Below are 16,482 nucleotides of genomic sequence, written 5' to 3'. Positions count from 1 at the left end.
TGCACCATTGAACTGATATACAGTGGTATCAAAACTGAGAAAAGAAAAGACCTTCGATTTACTTGCATATGGCACTTCAGTGAACTTTGTAAAATGTATTTACAAATCTTTAATCAGGCAGTGGTGGAATCAAAAGTCATCTGCTAAGAAGGAATCATGATTTCTACAAAGATTTTAACATTTTCTATGGACCTTGTCATCTGAGCATATCTTAAGCAACAACTATAAGTGCGAAAACAGCACATAAGGAAAAGGATGCATTGGCCGGGAATCGAACCCGGGTCAACAGCTTGGAAGGCAGCTATGCTCACCACTATACCACCAATGCTTGAGCTCTTTTCGAATGCATATAGTGGCCAATATGGAAATCACAACAACTGTTTGAAAGATATTTATAGCCTGCGCTGTAGCACCATTGGTGGAAGATATTCAAACAAAATTGGCAAATTGCATGACATTCACAATTCAAGATTTAGGCTCATCCATACTTAAGGTTTTTATGCACCATTGAACTGACATACAGTGGTATCAAAACTGAGAAAAGAAAAGACCTTCGATTTATTTGCATATGGCACCTCAGTGAACTTTGTAAAATGTATTTACATATCTTTAATCAAGCAGTGGTGGAATCAAAAGTCATCTGCTAAGAAGGAATCATGATTTCTACAAAGATTTTAACATTTTCTATGGACCTTGTCATCTGAGCATATCTTAAGCAACAACTATAAGTGCGAAAACAGCACATAAGTAAAAGGATGCATTGGCCGGAAATCGAACCCGGGTCACCTGCTTGGAAGGCAGCTATGCTCACCACTATACCAACAATGCTTGAGTGCTTTTTTGATGCATATAGTGGCCAATATGGAAATCACAGCAACTGTTTGAAAGATATTTATAGCATGCGCTGTAGCACCATTGGTGGAAGATATTCAAACAAAATTGGCAAATTGCATGACATTCACAATTCAAGATTTAGGCTCATCCATACTTAAGGTTTTTATGCACCAATGAACTTACATACAGTGGTATCAAAACTGAGAAGAGAAAAGACCTTCGATTTACTTGCATATGGCACCTCAGTGAACTTTGTAAAATGTATTTACAAATCTTTAATCAGGCAGTGGTGGAATCAAAAGTCATCTACTAAGAAGGAATCATGATTTCTACAAAGATTTTAACATTTTCTATGGACCTTGTCATCTGAGCATATCTTAAGCAACAACTATAAGTGCGAAAACAGCACATAAGGAAAAGGATGCATTGGCCAGGAATCGAACCCGGGTCACCTGCTTGGAAGGCAGCTATGCTCACCACTATACCACGAATGCTTGAGCTCGTTTCGATTGCATATAGTGGCCAATATGGAAATCACAACAACTGTTTGAAAGATATTTATAGCCTGCGCTGTAGCACCATTGGTGGAAGATATTCAAACAAAATTGGCAAATTGCATGACATTCACAATTCAAGATTTAGGCTCATCCATACTTAAGGTTTTTATGCACCATTGAACTTACATACAGTGGTATCAAAAATGAGAAAAGAAAAGACCTTCGATTTACTTGCATATGGCACCTCAGTGAACTGTGTAAAATGTATTTACAAATCTTTAATCAGGCAGTGGTGGAATCAAAAGTCATCTGCTAAGAAGGAATCATGATTTCTACAAAGATTTTAACATTTTCTATGGACCTTGTCATCTGAGCATATCTTAAGCAACAACTATAAGTGCGAAAACAGCACATAAGGAAAAGGATGCATTGGCCGTGAATCGAACCCGGGTCAACTGCTTTTAAAGCAGCTATGCTCACCACTATACCACCAATGCTTGAGCACTTTTTAAATGCATATAGTGGCCAATATGGAAATCACAACAACTGTTTGAAAGATTTTTATAGCCTGCGCTGTAGCACCATTGGTGGTAGATATTCAAACAAAATTGGCAAATTGCATGACATTCACAATTCAAGATTTAGGCTCATCCATACTTAAGGTTTTTATGCACCATTGAACTGATATACAGTGGTATCAAAACTGAGAAAAGAAAAGACCTTCGATTTACTTGCATATGGCACCTCAGTGAACTTTGTAAAATGTATTTACAAATCTTTAATCAGGCAGTGGTGGAATCAAAAGTCATCTGCTAAGAAGGAATCATGATTTCTACAAAGATTTTAACATTTTCTATGGACCTTGTCATCTGAGCATATCTTAAGCAACAACTATAAGTGCGAAAACAGCACATAAGGAAAAGGATGCATTGGCCGGGAATCGAACCCGGGTCAACAGCTTGGAAGGCAGCTATGCTCACAACTATACAACCAATGCTTGAGCTCTTTTCGAATGCATATAGTGGCCAATATGGAAATCACAACAACTGTTTGAAAGATATTTATAGCCTGCGCTGTAGCACCATTGGTGGAAGATATTCAAACAAAATTGGCAAATTGCATGACATTCACAATTCAAGATTTAGGCTCATCCATACTTAAGGTTTTTATGCACCATTGAACTGATATACAGTGGTATCAAAACTGAGAAAAGAAAAGACCTTCGATTTACTTGCATATGGCACCTCAGTGAACTTTGTAAAATGTATTTACAAATCTTTAATCAGGCAGTGGTGGAATCAAAAGTCATCTGCTAAGAAGGAATAATGATTTCTACAAAGATTTTAACATTTTCTATGGACCTTGTCATCTGAGCATATCTTAAGCAACAACTATAAGTGCGAAAACAGCACATAAGGAAAAGGATGCATTGGCCGGGAATCGAACCCGGGTCAACTGCTTGGAAGGCAGCTATGCTCACCACTATACCACCAATACTTGAGCTCTTTTCGAATGCATATAGTGGCCAATATGGAAATCACAACAACTGTTTGAAAGATATTTATAGCCTGCGCTGTAGCACCATTGGTGGAAGATATTCAAACAAAATTGGCAAATTGCATGACATTCACAATTCAAGATTTAGGCTCATCCATACTTAAGGTTTTTATGCACCATTGAACTGATATACAGTGGTATCAAAACTGAGAATAGAAAAGACCTTCGTTTTACTTGCATATGGCACCTCAGTGAACTGTGTAAAATGTATTTACAAATCTTTAATCAGGCAGTGGTGGAATCAAATGTCATCTGCTAAGAAGGAATCATGATTTCTACAAAGATTTTAACATTTTCTATGGACCTTGTCATCTGAGCATATCTTAAGCAACAACTATAAGTGCGAAAACAGCACATAAGGAAAAGGATGCATTGTCCGGGAATCGAACCCGGGTCAACTGCTTGAAAGGCAGCTATGCTCACCACTATACCACCAATGCTTGAGCTCTTTTCAAATGCATATAGTGGCCAATATGGAAATCACAACAACTGTTTGAAAGATATTTATAGCCTGCGCTGTAGCACCATTGGTGGAAGATATTCAAACAAAATTGGAAAATTGCATGACATTCACAATTCAAGATTTAGGCTCATCCATACTTAAGGTTTTTATGCACCATTGAACTGATATACAGTGGTATCAAAACTGAGAAAAGAAAAGACCTTTGATTTACTTGCATATGGCACCTCAGTGAACTTTGTAAAATGTATTTACAAATCTTTAATCAGGCAGTGGTGGAATCAAAAGTCATCTGCTAAGAAGGAATCATGATTTCTACAAAGATTTTAACATTTTCTATGGACCTTGTCATCTGAGCATATCTTAAGCAACAACTATAAGTGCGAAAACAGCACATAAGGAAAAGGATGCACTGGCCGGGAATCGAACCCGGGTCAACTGCTTGGAAGGCAGCTATGCTCACCACTATACCACCAATGCTTGAGCGCTTTTTCAATGCATATAGTGGCCAATATGGAAATCACAACAACTGTTTGAAAGATATTTATAGCCTGCGCTGTAGCACCATTGGTGGAAGATATTCAAACAAAATTGGCAAATTGCATGACATTCACAATTCAAGATTTAGGCTCATCCATACTTAAGGTTTTTATGCACCATTGAACTGATATACAGTGGTATAAAAACTGAGAATAGAAAAGACCTTCGTTTTACTTGCATATGGCACCTCAGTGAACTGTGTAAAATGTATTTACAAATCTTTAATCAGGCAGTGGTGGAATCAAAAGTCATCTGCTAAGAAGGAATCATGATTTCTACAAAGATTTTAACATTTTCTATGGACCTTGTCATCTGAGCATATCTTAAGCAACAACTATAAGTGCGAAAACAGCACATAAGGAAAAGGATGCATTGGCCGGGAATCGAACCCGGGTCAACTGCTTGGAAGGCAGCTATGCTCACCACTATACCACCAATGCTTGAGCTCTTTTCGAATGCATATAGTGGCCAATATGGAAATCACAACAACTGTTTGAAAGATATTTATAGCCTGCGCTGTAGCACCATTGGTGGAAGATATTCAAACAAAATTGGCAAATTGCATGACATTCCCAATTCAAGATTTAGGCTCATCCATACTTAAGGTTTTTATGCACCATTGAACTGATATACAGTGGTATCAAAACTGAGAAAAGAAAAGACCTTCCATTTACTTGCATATGGCACCTCAGTGATCTTTGTAAAATGTATTTACAAATCTTTAATCAGGCTGTGGTGGAATCAAAAGTCATCTGCTAAGAAGGAATAATGATTTCTACAAAGATTTTAACATTTTCTATGGACCTTGTCATCTGAGCATATCTTAAGCAACAACTATAAGTGCGAAAACAGCACATAAGGAAAAGGATGCATTGGCCGGGAATCGAACCCGGGTCAACTGCTTGGAAGGCAGCTATGCTCACCACTATACCACCAATACTTGAGCTCTTTTCGAATGCATATAGTGGCCAATATGGAAATCACAACAACTGTTTGAAAGATATTTATAGCCTGCGCTGTAGCACCATTGGTGGAAGATAATCAAACAAAATTGGAAAATTGCATGACATTCACAATTCAAGATTTAGGCTCATCCATACTTAAGGTTTTTATGCACCAATGAACTTACATACAGTGGTATCAAAACTGAGAAAAGAAAAGACCTTCGATTTACTTGCATATGGCACCATAGTGAACTGTGTAAAATGTATTTACAAATCTTTAATCAGGCAGTGGTGGAATCAAAAGTCATCTGCTAAGAAGGAATCATGATTTCTACAAAGATTTTAACATTTTCTATGGACCTTGTCATCTGAGCATATCTTAAGCAACAACTATAAGTGCGAAAACAGCACATAAGGAAAAGGATGCATTGTCCGGGAATCGAACCCGGGTCAACTGCTTGAAAGGCAGCTATGCTCACCACTATACCACCAATGCTTCAGCACTTTTCAAATGCATATAGTGGCCAATATGGAAATCACAACAACTGTTTGAAAGATATTTATAGCCTGCGCTGTAGCACCATTGGTGGTAGATATTCAAACAAAATTGGCAAATTGCATGACATTCACAATTCAAGATTTAGGCTCATCCATACTTAAGGTTTTTATGCACCATTGAACTGATATACAGTGGTATCAAAACTGAGAAAAGAAAAGACCTTCGATTTACTTGCATATGGCACCTCAGTGAACTTTGTAAAATGTATTTACAAATCTTTAATCAGGCAGTGGTGGAATCAAAAGTCATCTGCTAAGAAGGAATCATGATTTCTACAAAGATTTTAACATTTTCTATGGACCTTGTCATCTGAGCATATCTTAAGCAACAACTATAAGTGCGAAAACAGCACATAAGGAAAAGGATGCATTGGCCGGGAATCAAACCCGGGTCAACAGCTTGGAAGGCAGCTATGCTCACAACTATACAACCAATGCTTGAGCTCTTTTCGAATGCATATAGTGGCCAATATGGAAATCACAACAACTGTTTGAAAGATATTTATAGCCTGCGCTGTAGCACCATTGGTGGAAGATATTCAAACAAAATTGGCAAATTGCATGACATTCACAATTCAAGATTTAGGCTCATCCATACTTAAGGTTTTTATGCACCATTGAACTGATATACAGTGGTATCAAAACTGAGAAAAGAAAAGACCTTCGATTTACTTGCATATGGCACCTCAGTGAACTTTGTAAAATGTATTTACAAATCTTTAATCAGGCAGTGGTGGAATCAAAAGTCATCTGCTAAGAAGGAATAATGATTTCTACAAAGATTTTAACATTTTCTATGGACCTTGTCATCTGAGCATATCTTAAGCAACAACTATAAGTGCGAAAACAGCACATAAGGAAAAGGATGCATTGGCCGGGAATCGAACCCGGGTCAACTGCTTGGAAGGCAGCTATGCTCACCACTATACCACCAATACTTGAGCGCTTTTCGAATGCATATAGTGGCCAATATGGAAATCACAACAACTGTTTGAAAGATATTTATAGCCTGCGCTGTAGCACCATTGGTGGAAGATATTCAAACAAAATTGGCAAATTGCATGACATTCACAATTCAAGATTTAGGCTCATCCATACTTAAGGTTTTTATGCACCAATGAACTTACATACAGTGGTATCAAAACTGAGAAAAGAAAAGACCTTCGATTTACTTGCATATGGCACCTCAGTGAACTTTGTAAAATGTATTTACAAATCTTTAATCAGGCAGTGGTGGAATCAAAAGTCATCTGCTAAGAAGGAATCATGATTTCTACAAAGATTTTAACATTTTCTATGGACCTTGTCATCTGAGCATATCTTAAGCAACAACTATAAGTGCGAAAACAGCACATAAGGAAAAGGATGCATTGGCTGGGAATCGACCCCGGGTCAACTGCTTGGAAGGCAGCTATGCTCACCACTATACCACCAATGCTTGAGCACTTTTCAAATGCATATAGTGGCCAATATGGAAATCACAACAACTGTTTGAAAGATTTTTATAGCCTGCGCTGTAGCACCATTGGTGGTAGATATTCAAACAAAATTGGCAAATTGCATGACATTCACAATTCAAGATTTAGGCTCATCCATACTTAAGGTTTTTATGCACCATTGAACTGATATACGGTGGTATCAAAACTGAGAAAAGAAAAGACCTTTGATGTACTTGCATATGGCACCTCAGTGAACTTTGTAAAATGTGTTTACAAATCTTTAATCATGCAGTGGTGGAATCAAAAGAAGGAATCATGATTTCTACAAAGATTTTAACATTTTCTATGGACCTTGTCATCTGAGCATATCTTAAGCAACAACTATAAGTGCGAAAACAGCACATAAGGAAAAGGATGCATTGGCCGGGAATCGAACCCAGGTCAACTGCTTGGAAGGCAGCTATGCTCACCACTATACCACCAATGTTTGAACTCTTTTCGAATGCATATAGTGGCCAATATGGAAATCACAACAACTGTTTGAAAGATATTTATAGCCTGCGCTGTAGCACCATTGGTGGAAGATATTCAAACAAAATTGGCAAATTGCATGACATTCACAATTCAAGATTTAGGCTCATCCATACTTAAGGTTTTTATGCACCATTGAACTGATATACAGTGGTATAAAAACTGAGAATAGAAAAGACCTTCGTTTTACTTGCATATGGCACCTCAGTGAACTGTGTAAAATGTATTTACAAATCTTTAATCAGGCAGTGGTGGAATCAAAAGTCATCTGCTAAGAAGGAATCATGATTTCTACAAAGATTTTAACATTTTCTATGGACCTTGTCATCTGAGCATATCTTAAGCAACAACTATAAGTGCGAAAACAGCACATAAGGAAAAGGATGCATTGTCCGGGAATCGAACCAGGGTCAACTGCTTGAAAGGCAGCTATGCTCACCACTATACCACCAATGCTTGAGCTCTTATCGAATGCATATAGTGGCCAATATGGAAATCACAACAACTGTTTGAAAGATATTTATAGCCTGCGCTGTAGCACCATTGGTGGAAGATATTCAAACAAAATTGGAAAATTGCATGACATTCACAATTCAAGATTTAGGCTCATCCATACTTAAGGTTTTTATGCACCAATGAACTTACATACAGTGGTATCAAAACTGAGAAAAGAAAAGACCTTCGATTTACTTGCATATGGCACCTCAGTGAACTTTGTAAAATGTATTTACAAATCTTTAATCAGGCAGTGGTGGAATCAAAAGTCATCTGCTAAGAAGGAATCATGATTTCTACAAAGATTTTAACATTTTCTATGGACCTTGTCATCTGAGCATATCTTAAGCAACAACTATAAGTGCGAAAACAGCACATAAGGAAAAGGATGCATTGGCCGGGAATCGAACCCGGGTCAACTGCTTGGAAGGCAGCTATGCTCACCACTATACCACCAATGCTTGAACGCTTTTTCAATGCATATAGTGGCCAATATGGAAATCACAACAACTGTTTGAAAGATATTTATAGCCTGCGCTGTAGCACCATTGGTGGAAGATATTCAAACAAAATTGGCAAATTGCATGACATTCCCAATTCAAGATTTAGGCTCATCCATACTTAAGGTTTTTATGCACCATTGAACTGATATACAGTGGTATCAAAACTGAGAAAAGAAAAGACCTTCGATTTACTTGCATATGGCACCTCAGTGAACTGTGTAAAATGTATTTACAAACCTTTAATCAGGCTGTGGTGGAATCAAAAGTCATCTGCTAAGAAGGAATAATGATTTCTACAAAGATTTTAACATTTTCTATGGACCTTGTCATCTGAGCATATCTTAAGCAACAACTATAAGTGCGAAAACAGCACATAAGGAAAAGGATGCATTGTCCGGGAATCGAACCCGGGTCAACTGCTTGAAAGGCAGCTATGCTCACCACTATACCACCAATGCTTGAGCACTTTTCAAATGCATATAGTGGCCAATATGGAAATCACAACAACTGTTTGAAAGATTTTTATAGCCTGCGCTGTAGCACCATTGGTGGAAGATATTCAAACAAAATTGGCAAATTGCATGACATTCACAATTCAAGATTTAGGCTCATCCATACTTAAGGTTTTTATGCACCATTGAACTGATATACAGTGGTATCAAAACTGAGAAAAGAAAAGACCTTCGATTTACTTGCATATGGCACCTCAGTGAACTTTGTAAAATGTATTTACAAATCTTTAATCAGGCAGTGGTGGAATCAAAAGTCATCTGCTAAGAAGGAATCATGATTTCTACAAAGATTTTAACATTTTCTATGGACCTTGTCATCTGAGCATATCTTAAGCAACAACTATAAGTGCGAAAACAGCACATAAGGAAAAGGATGCATTGGCCGGGAATCGAACCCGGGTCAACTGCTTGGAAGGCAGCTATGCTCACCACTATACCACCAATACTTGAGCTCTTTTCGAATGCATATAGTGGCCAATATGGAAATCACAACAACTGTTTGAAAGATATTTATAGCCTGCGCTGTAGCACCATTGGTGGAAGATATTCAAACAAAATTGGCAAATTGCATGACATTCACAATTCAAGATTTAGGCTCATCCATACTTAAGGTTTTTATGCACCAATGAACTTACATACAGTGGTATCAAAACTGAGAAAAGAAAAGACCTTCGATTTACTTGCATATGGCACCTCAGTGAACTTTGTAAAATGTATTTACAAATCTTTAATCAGGCAGTGGTGGAATCAAAAGTCATCTGCTAAGAAGGAATCATGATTTCTACAAAGATTTTAACATTTTCTATGGACCTTGTCATCTGAGCATATCTTAAGCAACAACTATAAGTGCGAAAACAGCACATAAGGTAAAGGATGCATTGGCTGGGAATCGACCCCGGGTCAACTGCTTGGAAGGCAGCTATGCTCACCACTATACCACCAATGCTTGAGCACTTTTCAAATGCATATAGTGGCCAATATGGAAATCACAACAACTGTTTGAAAGATTTTTATAGCCTGCGCTGTAGCACCATTGGTGGTAGATATTCAAACAAAATTGGCAAATTGCATGACATTCACAATTCAAGATTTAGGCTCATCCATACTTGAGGTTTTTATGCACCATTGAACTGATATACGGTGGTATCAAAACTGAGAAAAGAAAAGACCTTTGATGTACTTGCATATGGCACCTCAGTGAACTTTGTAAAATGTGTTTACAAATCTTTAATCATGCAGTGGTGGAATCAAAAGAAGGAATCATGATTTCTACAAAGATTTTAACATTTTCTATGGACCTTGTCATCTGAGCATATCTTAAGCAACAACTATAAGTGCGAAAACAGCACATAAGGAAAAGGATGCATTGGCCGGGAAACGAACCCAGGTCAACTGCTTGGAAGGCAGCTATGCTCACCACTATACCACCAATGCTTGAACTCTTTTCGAATGCATATAGTGGCCAATATGGAAATCACAACAACTGTTTGAAAGATATTTATAGCCTGCGCTGTAGCACCATTGGTGGAAGATATTCAAACAAAATTGGCAAATTGCATGACATTCACAATTCAAGATTTAGGCTCATCCATACTTAAGGTTTTTATGCACCATTGAACTGATATACAGTGGTATAAAAACTGAGAATAGAAAAGACCTTCGTTTTACTTGCATATGGCACCTCAGTGAACTGTGTAAAATGTATTTACAAATCTTTAATCAGGCAGTGGTGGAATCAAAAGTCATCTGCTAAGAAGGAATCATGATTTCTACAAAGATTTTAACATTTTCTATGGACCTTGTCATCTGAGCATATCTTAAGCAACAACTATAAGTGCGAAAACAGCACATAAGGAAAAGGATGCATTGGCCAGGAATCGAACCCGGGTCAACTGCTTGGAAGGCAGCTATGCTCACCACTATACCACCAATGCTTGAGCGCTTTTTCAATGCATATAGTGGCCAATATGGAAATCACAACAACTGTTTGAAAGATATTTATAGCCTGCGCTGTAGCACCATTGGTGGAAGATATTCAAACAAAATTGGCAAATTGCATGACATTCACAATTCAAGATTTAGGCTCATCCATACTTAAGGTTTTTATGCACCATTGAACTGATATACAGTGGTATAAAAACTGAGAATAGAAAAGACCTTCGTTTTACTTGCATATGGCACCTCAGTGAACTGTGTAAAATGTATTTACAAATCTTTAATCAGGCAGTGGTGGAATCAAAAGTCATCTGCTAAGAAGGAATCATGATTTCTACAAAGATTTTAACATTTTCTATGGACCTTGTCATCTGAGCATATCTTAAGCAACAACTATAAGTGCGAAAACAGCACATAAGGAAAAGGATGCATTGGCCGGGAATCGAACCCGGGTCAACTGCTTGGAAGGCAGCTATGCTCACCACTATACCACCAATGCTTGAGCTCTTTTCGAATGCATATAGTGGCCAATATGGAAATCACAACAACTGTTTGAAAGATATTTATAGCCTGCGCTGTAGCACCATTGGTGGAAGATATTCAAACAAAATTGGCAAATTGCATGACATTCCCAATTCAAGATTTAGGCTCATCCATACTTAAGGTTTTTATGCACCATTGAACTGATATACAGTGGTATCAAAACTGAGAAAAGAAAAGACCTTCGATTTACTTGCATATGGCACCTCAGTGAACTTTGTAAAATGTATTTACAAATCTTTAATCAGGCAGTGGTGGAATCAAAAGTCATCTGCTAAGAAGGAATAATGATTTCTACAAAGATTTTAACATTTTCTATGGACCTTGTCATCTGAGCATATCTTAAGCAACAACTATAAGTGCGAAAACAGCACATAAGGAAAAGGATGCATTGGCCGGGAATCGAACCCGGGTCAACTGCTTGGAAGGCAGATATGCTCACCACTATACCACCAATGCTTGAGCTCTTTTCGAATGCATATAGTGGCCAATATGGAAATCACAACAACTGTTTGAAAGATATTTATAGCCTGCGCTGTAGCACCATTGGTGGAAGATATTCAAACAAAATTGGAAAATTGCATGACATTCACAATTCAAGATTTAGGCTCATCCATACTTAAGGTTTTTATGCACCAATGAACTTACATACAGTGGTATCAAAACTGAGAAAAGAAAAGACCTTCGATTTACTTGCATATGGCACCTCAGTGAACTTTGTAAAATGTATTTACAAATCTTTAATCAGGCAGTGGTGGAATCAAAAGTCATCTGCTAAGAAGGAATCATGATTTCTACAAAGATTTTAACATTTTCTATGGACCTTGTCATCTGAGCATATCTTAAGCAACAACTATAAGTGCGAAAACAGCACATAAGGAAAAGGATGCATTGTCCGGGAATCGAACCCGGGTCAACTGCTTGGAATGCAGCTATGCTCACCACTATACCACCAATGCTTCAGCTCTTTTCGAATGCATATAGTGGCCAATATGGAAATCACAACAACTGTTTGAAAGATATTTATAGCCTGCGCTGTAGCACCATTGGTGGAAGATATTCAAACAAAATTGGCAAATTGCATGACATTCACAATTCTAGATTTAGGCTCATCCATACTTAAGGTTTTTATGCACCATTGAACTTACATACAGTGGTATCAAAACTGAGAAAAGAAAAGACCTTCGATTTACTTGCATATGGCACCTCAGTGAACTGTGTAAAATGTATTTACAAATCTTTAATCAGGCAGTGGTGGAATCAAAAGTCATCTGCTAAGAAGGAATCATGATTTCTACAAAGATTTTAACATTTTCTATGGACCTTGTCATCTGAGCATATCTTAAGCAACAACTATAAGTGCGAAAACAGCACATAAGGAAAAGGATGCATTGTCCGGGAATCGAACCCGAGTCAACTGCTTGGAATGCAGCTATGCTCACCACTATACCACCAATGCTTCAGCTCTTTTCGAATGCATATAGTGGCCAATATGGAAATCACAACAACTGTTTGAAAGATTTTTATAGCCTGCGCTGTAGCACCATTGGTGGTAGATATTCAAACAAAATTGGCAAATTGCATGACATTCACAATTCAAGATTTAGGCTCATCCATACTTAAGGTTTTTATGCACCATTGAACTGATATACAGTGGTATCAAAACTGAGAAAAGAAAAGACCTTCGATTTACTTGCATATGGCACCTCAGTGAACTTTGTAAAATGTATTTACAAATCTTTAATCAGGCAGTGGTGGAATCAAAAGTCATCTGCTAAGAAGGAATCATGATTTCTACAAAGATTTTAACATTTTCTATGGACCTTGTCATCTGAGCATATCTTAAGCAACAACTATAAGTGCGAAAACAGCACATAAGGAAAAGGATGCATTGGCCGGGAATCGAACCCGGGTCAACAGCTTGGAAGGCAGCTATGCTCACCACTATACCACCAATGCTTGAGCTCTTTTCTAATGCATATAGTGGCCAATATGGAAATCACAACAACTGTTTGAAAGATATTTATAGCCTGCGCTGTAGCACCATTGGTGGAAGATATTCAAACAAAATTGGCAAATTGCATGACATTCACAATTCAAGATTTAGGCTCATCCATACTTAAGGTTTTTATGCACCAATGAACTTACATACAGTGGTATCAAAACTGAGAAAAGAAAAGACCTTCGATTTACTTGCATATGGCACCTCAGTGAACTTTGTAAAATGTATTTACAAATCTTTAATCAGGCAGTGGTGGAATCAAAAGTCATCTGCTAAGAAGGAATCATGATTTCTACAAAGATTTTAACATTTTCTATGGACCTTGTCATCTGAGCATATCTTAAGCAACAACTATAAGTGCGAAAACAGCACATAAGGGAAAAGGATGCATTGGCCGGTAATCGAACCTGGGTCAACTGCTTAGAAGGCAGATATGCTCACCACTATACCACCAATGCTTGAGCTCTTTTAGATTGCATATAGTGGCCAATATGGAAATCACAACAACTGTTTGAAAGATATTTATAGCCTGCGCTGTAGCACCATTGGTGGAAGATATTCAAACAAAATTGGCAAATTGCATGACATTCACAATTCAAGATTTAGGCTCATCCATACTTAAGGTTTTTATGCACCATTGAACTGATATACAGTGGTATCAAAACTGAGAAAAGAAAAGACCTTCGATTTACTTGCATATGGCACCTCAGTGAACTTTGTAAAATGTATTTACAAATCTTTAATCAGGCAGTGGTGGAATCAAAAGTCATCTGCTAAGAAGGAATCATGATTTCTACATAAATTTTAACATTTTCTATGGACCTTGTCATCTGAGCATATCTTAAGCAACAACTATAAGTGCGAAAACAGCACATAAGGAAAAGGATGCATTGGCCGGGAATCGAACCCGGGTCAACAGCTTGGTAGGCAGTTATGCTCACCACTATACCACCAATGCTTGAGCTCTTTTCGAATGCATATAGTGGCCAATATGGAAATCACAACAACTGTTTGAAAGATATTTATAGCCTGCGCTGTAGCATCATTGGTGGAAGATATTCAAACAAAATTGGCAAATTGCATGACATTCACAATTCAAGATTTAGGCTCATCCATACTTAAGGTTTTTATGCACCATTGAACTGATATACAGTGGTATCAAAACTGAGAAAAGAAAAGACCTTCGATTTACTTGCATATGGCACCTCAGTGAACTTTGTAAAATGTATTTACAAATCTTTAATCAGGCAGTGGTGGAATCAAAAGTCATCTGCTAATAAGGAATCATGATTTCTACAAAGATTTTAACATTTTCTATGGACCTTGTCATCTGAGCATATCTTAAGCAACAACTATAAGTGCGAAAACAGCACATAAGGAAAAGGATGCATTGGCCGGGAATCGAACCCGGGTCAACTGCTTGGAAGGCAGCTATGCTCACCACTATACCACCAATGCTTGAGCTCTTTTCGCATGCATATAGTGGCCAATATGGAAATCACAACAACTGTTTGAAAGATATTTATAGCCTGCGCTGTAGCACCATTGGTGGAAGATATTCAAACAAAATTGGCAAATTGCATGACATTCACAATTCAAGATTTAGGCTCATCCATACTTAAGGTTTTTATGCACCAATGAACTTACATACAGTGGTATCAAAACTGAGAAAAGAAAAGACCTTCGATTTACTTGCATATGGCACCTCAGTGAACTTTGTAAAATGTATTTACAAATCTTTAATCAGGCAGTGGTGGAATCAAAAGTCATCTGCTAAGAAGGAATCATGATTTCTACAAAGATTTTAACATTTTCTATGGACCTTGTCATCTGAGCATATCTTAAGCAACAACTATAAGTGCGAAAACAGCACATAAGGAAAAGGATGCATTGGCTGGGAATCGACCCCGGGTCAACTGCTTGGAAGGCAGCTATGCTCACCACTATACCACCAATGCTTGAGCACTTTTCACATGCATATAGTGGCCAATATGGAAATCACAACAACTGTTTGAAAGATTTTTATAGCCTGCGCTGTAGCACCATTGGTGGTAGATATTCAAACAAAATTGGCAAATTGCATGACATTCACAATTCAAGATTTAGGCTCATCCATACTTAAGGTTTTTATGCACCATTGAACTGATATACGGTGGTATCAAAACTGAGAAAAGAAAAGACCTTTGATGTACTTGCATATGGCACCTCAGTGAACTTTGTAAAATGTGTTTACAAATCTTTAATCATGCAGTGGTGGAATCAAAAGTCATCTGCTAAGAAGGAATCATGATTTCTACAAAGATTTTAACATTTTCTATGTACCTTGTCATCTGAGCATATCTTAAGCAACAACTATAAGTGCGAAAACAGCACATAAGGAAAAGGATGCATTGGCCGGGAATCGAACCCGGTTCAACTGCTTGGAAGGCAGCTATGCTCACCACTATACCACCAATGCTTGAACTCTTTTCGAATGCATATAGTGGCCAATATGGAAATCACAACAACTGTTTGAAAGATATTTATAGCCTGCGCTGTAGCACCATTGGTGGAAGATATTCAAACAAAATTGGCAAATTGCATGACATTCACAATTCAAGATTTAGGCTCATCCATACTTAAGGTTTTTATGCACCATTGAACTGATATACAGTGGTATAAAAACTGAGAATAGAAAAGACCTTAGTTTTACTTGCATATGGCACCTCAGTGAACTGTGTAAAATGTATTTACAAATCTTTAATCAGGCAGTGGTGGAATCAAAAGTCATCTGCTAAGAAGGAATCATGATTTCTACAAAGATTTTAACATTTTCTATGGACCTTGTCATCTGAGCATATCTTAAGCAACAACTATAAGTGCGGAAACAGCACATAAGGAAAAGGATGCATTGGCCGGGAATCGAACCCAGGTCAACTGCTTGGAAGGCAGCTATGCTCACCACTATACCACCAATGCTTGAGCTCTTTTCAATTGCATATAGTGGCCAATATGGAAATCACAACAACTGTTTGAAAGATATTTATAGCCTGCGCTGTAGCACCATTGGTGGAAGATATTCAAACAAAATTGGCAAATTGCATGACATTCACAATTCAAGATTTAGGCTCATCCATACTTAAGGTTTTTATGCAC

At 37.7% G+C, this 16,482-nt stretch overlaps 23 non-coding genes across 23 annotated transcripts; all 23 read right to left on the bottom strand.

Annotated features, from left to right (window-relative positions):
* Positions 1 to 256: 256 nt before the first annotated feature.
* Positions 257 to 328, bottom strand: TRNAG-UCC (transfer RNA glycine (anticodon UCC)). Its single transcript has one exon. It is a non-coding gene; the product is annotated as a tRNA-Gly (tRNA).
* A 1,428-nt stretch (positions 329 to 1,756) lies between these two features.
* On the bottom strand, positions 1,757 to 1,828 carry TRNAL-UAA (transfer RNA leucine (anticodon UAA)). The gene has a single exon. It is a non-coding gene; the product is annotated as a tRNA-Leu (tRNA).
* A 928-nt stretch (positions 1,829 to 2,756) lies between these two features.
* Positions 2,757 to 2,828, bottom strand: TRNAG-UCC (transfer RNA glycine (anticodon UCC)). The gene has a single exon. It is a non-coding gene; the product is annotated as a tRNA-Gly (tRNA).
* Positions 2,829 to 3,256: 428 nt separating this feature from the next.
* On the bottom strand, positions 3,257 to 3,328 carry TRNAE-UUC (transfer RNA glutamic acid (anticodon UUC)). The gene has a single exon. It is a non-coding gene; the product is annotated as a tRNA-Glu (tRNA).
* A 428-nt stretch (positions 3,329 to 3,756) lies between these two features.
* On the bottom strand, positions 3,757 to 3,828 carry TRNAG-UCC (transfer RNA glycine (anticodon UCC)). The gene has a single exon. It is a non-coding gene; the product is annotated as a tRNA-Gly (tRNA).
* A 428-nt stretch (positions 3,829 to 4,256) lies between these two features.
* Positions 4,257 to 4,328, bottom strand: TRNAG-UCC (transfer RNA glycine (anticodon UCC)). The gene has a single exon. It is a non-coding gene; the product is annotated as a tRNA-Gly (tRNA).
* Positions 4,329 to 4,756: 428 nt separating this feature from the next.
* Positions 4,757 to 4,828, bottom strand: TRNAG-UCC (transfer RNA glycine (anticodon UCC)). The gene has a single exon. It is a non-coding gene; the product is annotated as a tRNA-Gly (tRNA).
* Positions 4,829 to 5,256: 428 nt separating this feature from the next.
* On the bottom strand, positions 5,257 to 5,328 carry TRNAE-UUC (transfer RNA glutamic acid (anticodon UUC)). The gene has a single exon. It is a non-coding gene; the product is annotated as a tRNA-Glu (tRNA).
* A 928-nt stretch (positions 5,329 to 6,256) lies between these two features.
* Positions 6,257 to 6,328, bottom strand: TRNAG-UCC (transfer RNA glycine (anticodon UCC)). Its single transcript has one exon. It is a non-coding gene; the product is annotated as a tRNA-Gly (tRNA).
* Positions 6,329 to 7,244: 916 nt separating this feature from the next.
* Positions 7,245 to 7,316, bottom strand: TRNAG-UCC (transfer RNA glycine (anticodon UCC)). Its single transcript has one exon. It is a non-coding gene; the product is annotated as a tRNA-Gly (tRNA).
* Positions 7,317 to 7,744: 428 nt separating this feature from the next.
* On the bottom strand, positions 7,745 to 7,816 carry TRNAE-UUC (transfer RNA glutamic acid (anticodon UUC)). The gene has a single exon. It is a non-coding gene; the product is annotated as a tRNA-Glu (tRNA).
* A 428-nt stretch (positions 7,817 to 8,244) lies between these two features.
* TRNAG-UCC (transfer RNA glycine (anticodon UCC)) lies at positions 8,245 to 8,316 on the bottom strand. The gene has a single exon. It is a non-coding gene; the product is annotated as a tRNA-Gly (tRNA).
* Positions 8,317 to 8,744: 428 nt separating this feature from the next.
* TRNAE-UUC (transfer RNA glutamic acid (anticodon UUC)) lies at positions 8,745 to 8,816 on the bottom strand. The gene has a single exon. It is a non-coding gene; the product is annotated as a tRNA-Glu (tRNA).
* Positions 8,817 to 9,244: 428 nt separating this feature from the next.
* On the bottom strand, positions 9,245 to 9,316 carry TRNAG-UCC (transfer RNA glycine (anticodon UCC)). The gene has a single exon. It is a non-coding gene; the product is annotated as a tRNA-Gly (tRNA).
* A 916-nt stretch (positions 9,317 to 10,232) lies between these two features.
* On the bottom strand, positions 10,233 to 10,304 carry TRNAG-UCC (transfer RNA glycine (anticodon UCC)). Its single transcript has one exon. It is a non-coding gene; the product is annotated as a tRNA-Gly (tRNA).
* A 428-nt stretch (positions 10,305 to 10,732) lies between these two features.
* TRNAG-UCC (transfer RNA glycine (anticodon UCC)) lies at positions 10,733 to 10,804 on the bottom strand. Its single transcript has one exon. It is a non-coding gene; the product is annotated as a tRNA-Gly (tRNA).
* Positions 10,805 to 11,232: 428 nt separating this feature from the next.
* Positions 11,233 to 11,304, bottom strand: TRNAG-UCC (transfer RNA glycine (anticodon UCC)). The gene has a single exon. It is a non-coding gene; the product is annotated as a tRNA-Gly (tRNA).
* A 428-nt stretch (positions 11,305 to 11,732) lies between these two features.
* Positions 11,733 to 11,804, bottom strand: TRNAG-UCC (transfer RNA glycine (anticodon UCC)). The gene has a single exon. It is a non-coding gene; the product is annotated as a tRNA-Gly (tRNA).
* A 1,428-nt stretch (positions 11,805 to 13,232) lies between these two features.
* Positions 13,233 to 13,304, bottom strand: TRNAG-UCC (transfer RNA glycine (anticodon UCC)). Its single transcript has one exon. It is a non-coding gene; the product is annotated as a tRNA-Gly (tRNA).
* Positions 13,305 to 14,233: 929 nt separating this feature from the next.
* On the bottom strand, positions 14,234 to 14,305 carry TRNAG-ACC (transfer RNA glycine (anticodon ACC)). The gene has a single exon. It is a non-coding gene; the product is annotated as a tRNA-Gly (tRNA).
* Positions 14,306 to 14,733: 428 nt separating this feature from the next.
* Positions 14,734 to 14,805, bottom strand: TRNAG-UCC (transfer RNA glycine (anticodon UCC)). Its single transcript has one exon. It is a non-coding gene; the product is annotated as a tRNA-Gly (tRNA).
* A 928-nt stretch (positions 14,806 to 15,733) lies between these two features.
* On the bottom strand, positions 15,734 to 15,805 carry TRNAG-UCC (transfer RNA glycine (anticodon UCC)). The gene has a single exon. It is a non-coding gene; the product is annotated as a tRNA-Gly (tRNA).
* A 428-nt stretch (positions 15,806 to 16,233) lies between these two features.
* Positions 16,234 to 16,305, bottom strand: TRNAG-UCC (transfer RNA glycine (anticodon UCC)). The gene has a single exon. It is a non-coding gene; the product is annotated as a tRNA-Gly (tRNA).
* Between the last annotated feature and the right edge of the window lie 177 nt (positions 16,306 to 16,482).

Source organism: Pseudophryne corroboree, chromosome 4 (genome assembly GCF_028390025.1).
Source record: "Pseudophryne corroboree isolate aPseCor3 chromosome 4, aPseCor3.hap2, whole genome shotgun sequence".
NCBI lineage: Eukaryota > Metazoa > Chordata > Amphibia > Anura > Myobatrachidae > Pseudophryne > Pseudophryne corroboree.
The sequence above is the reverse complement of the archived record's forward strand: the minus strand, read 5'-3'. Positions and strand labels throughout refer to the sequence as shown.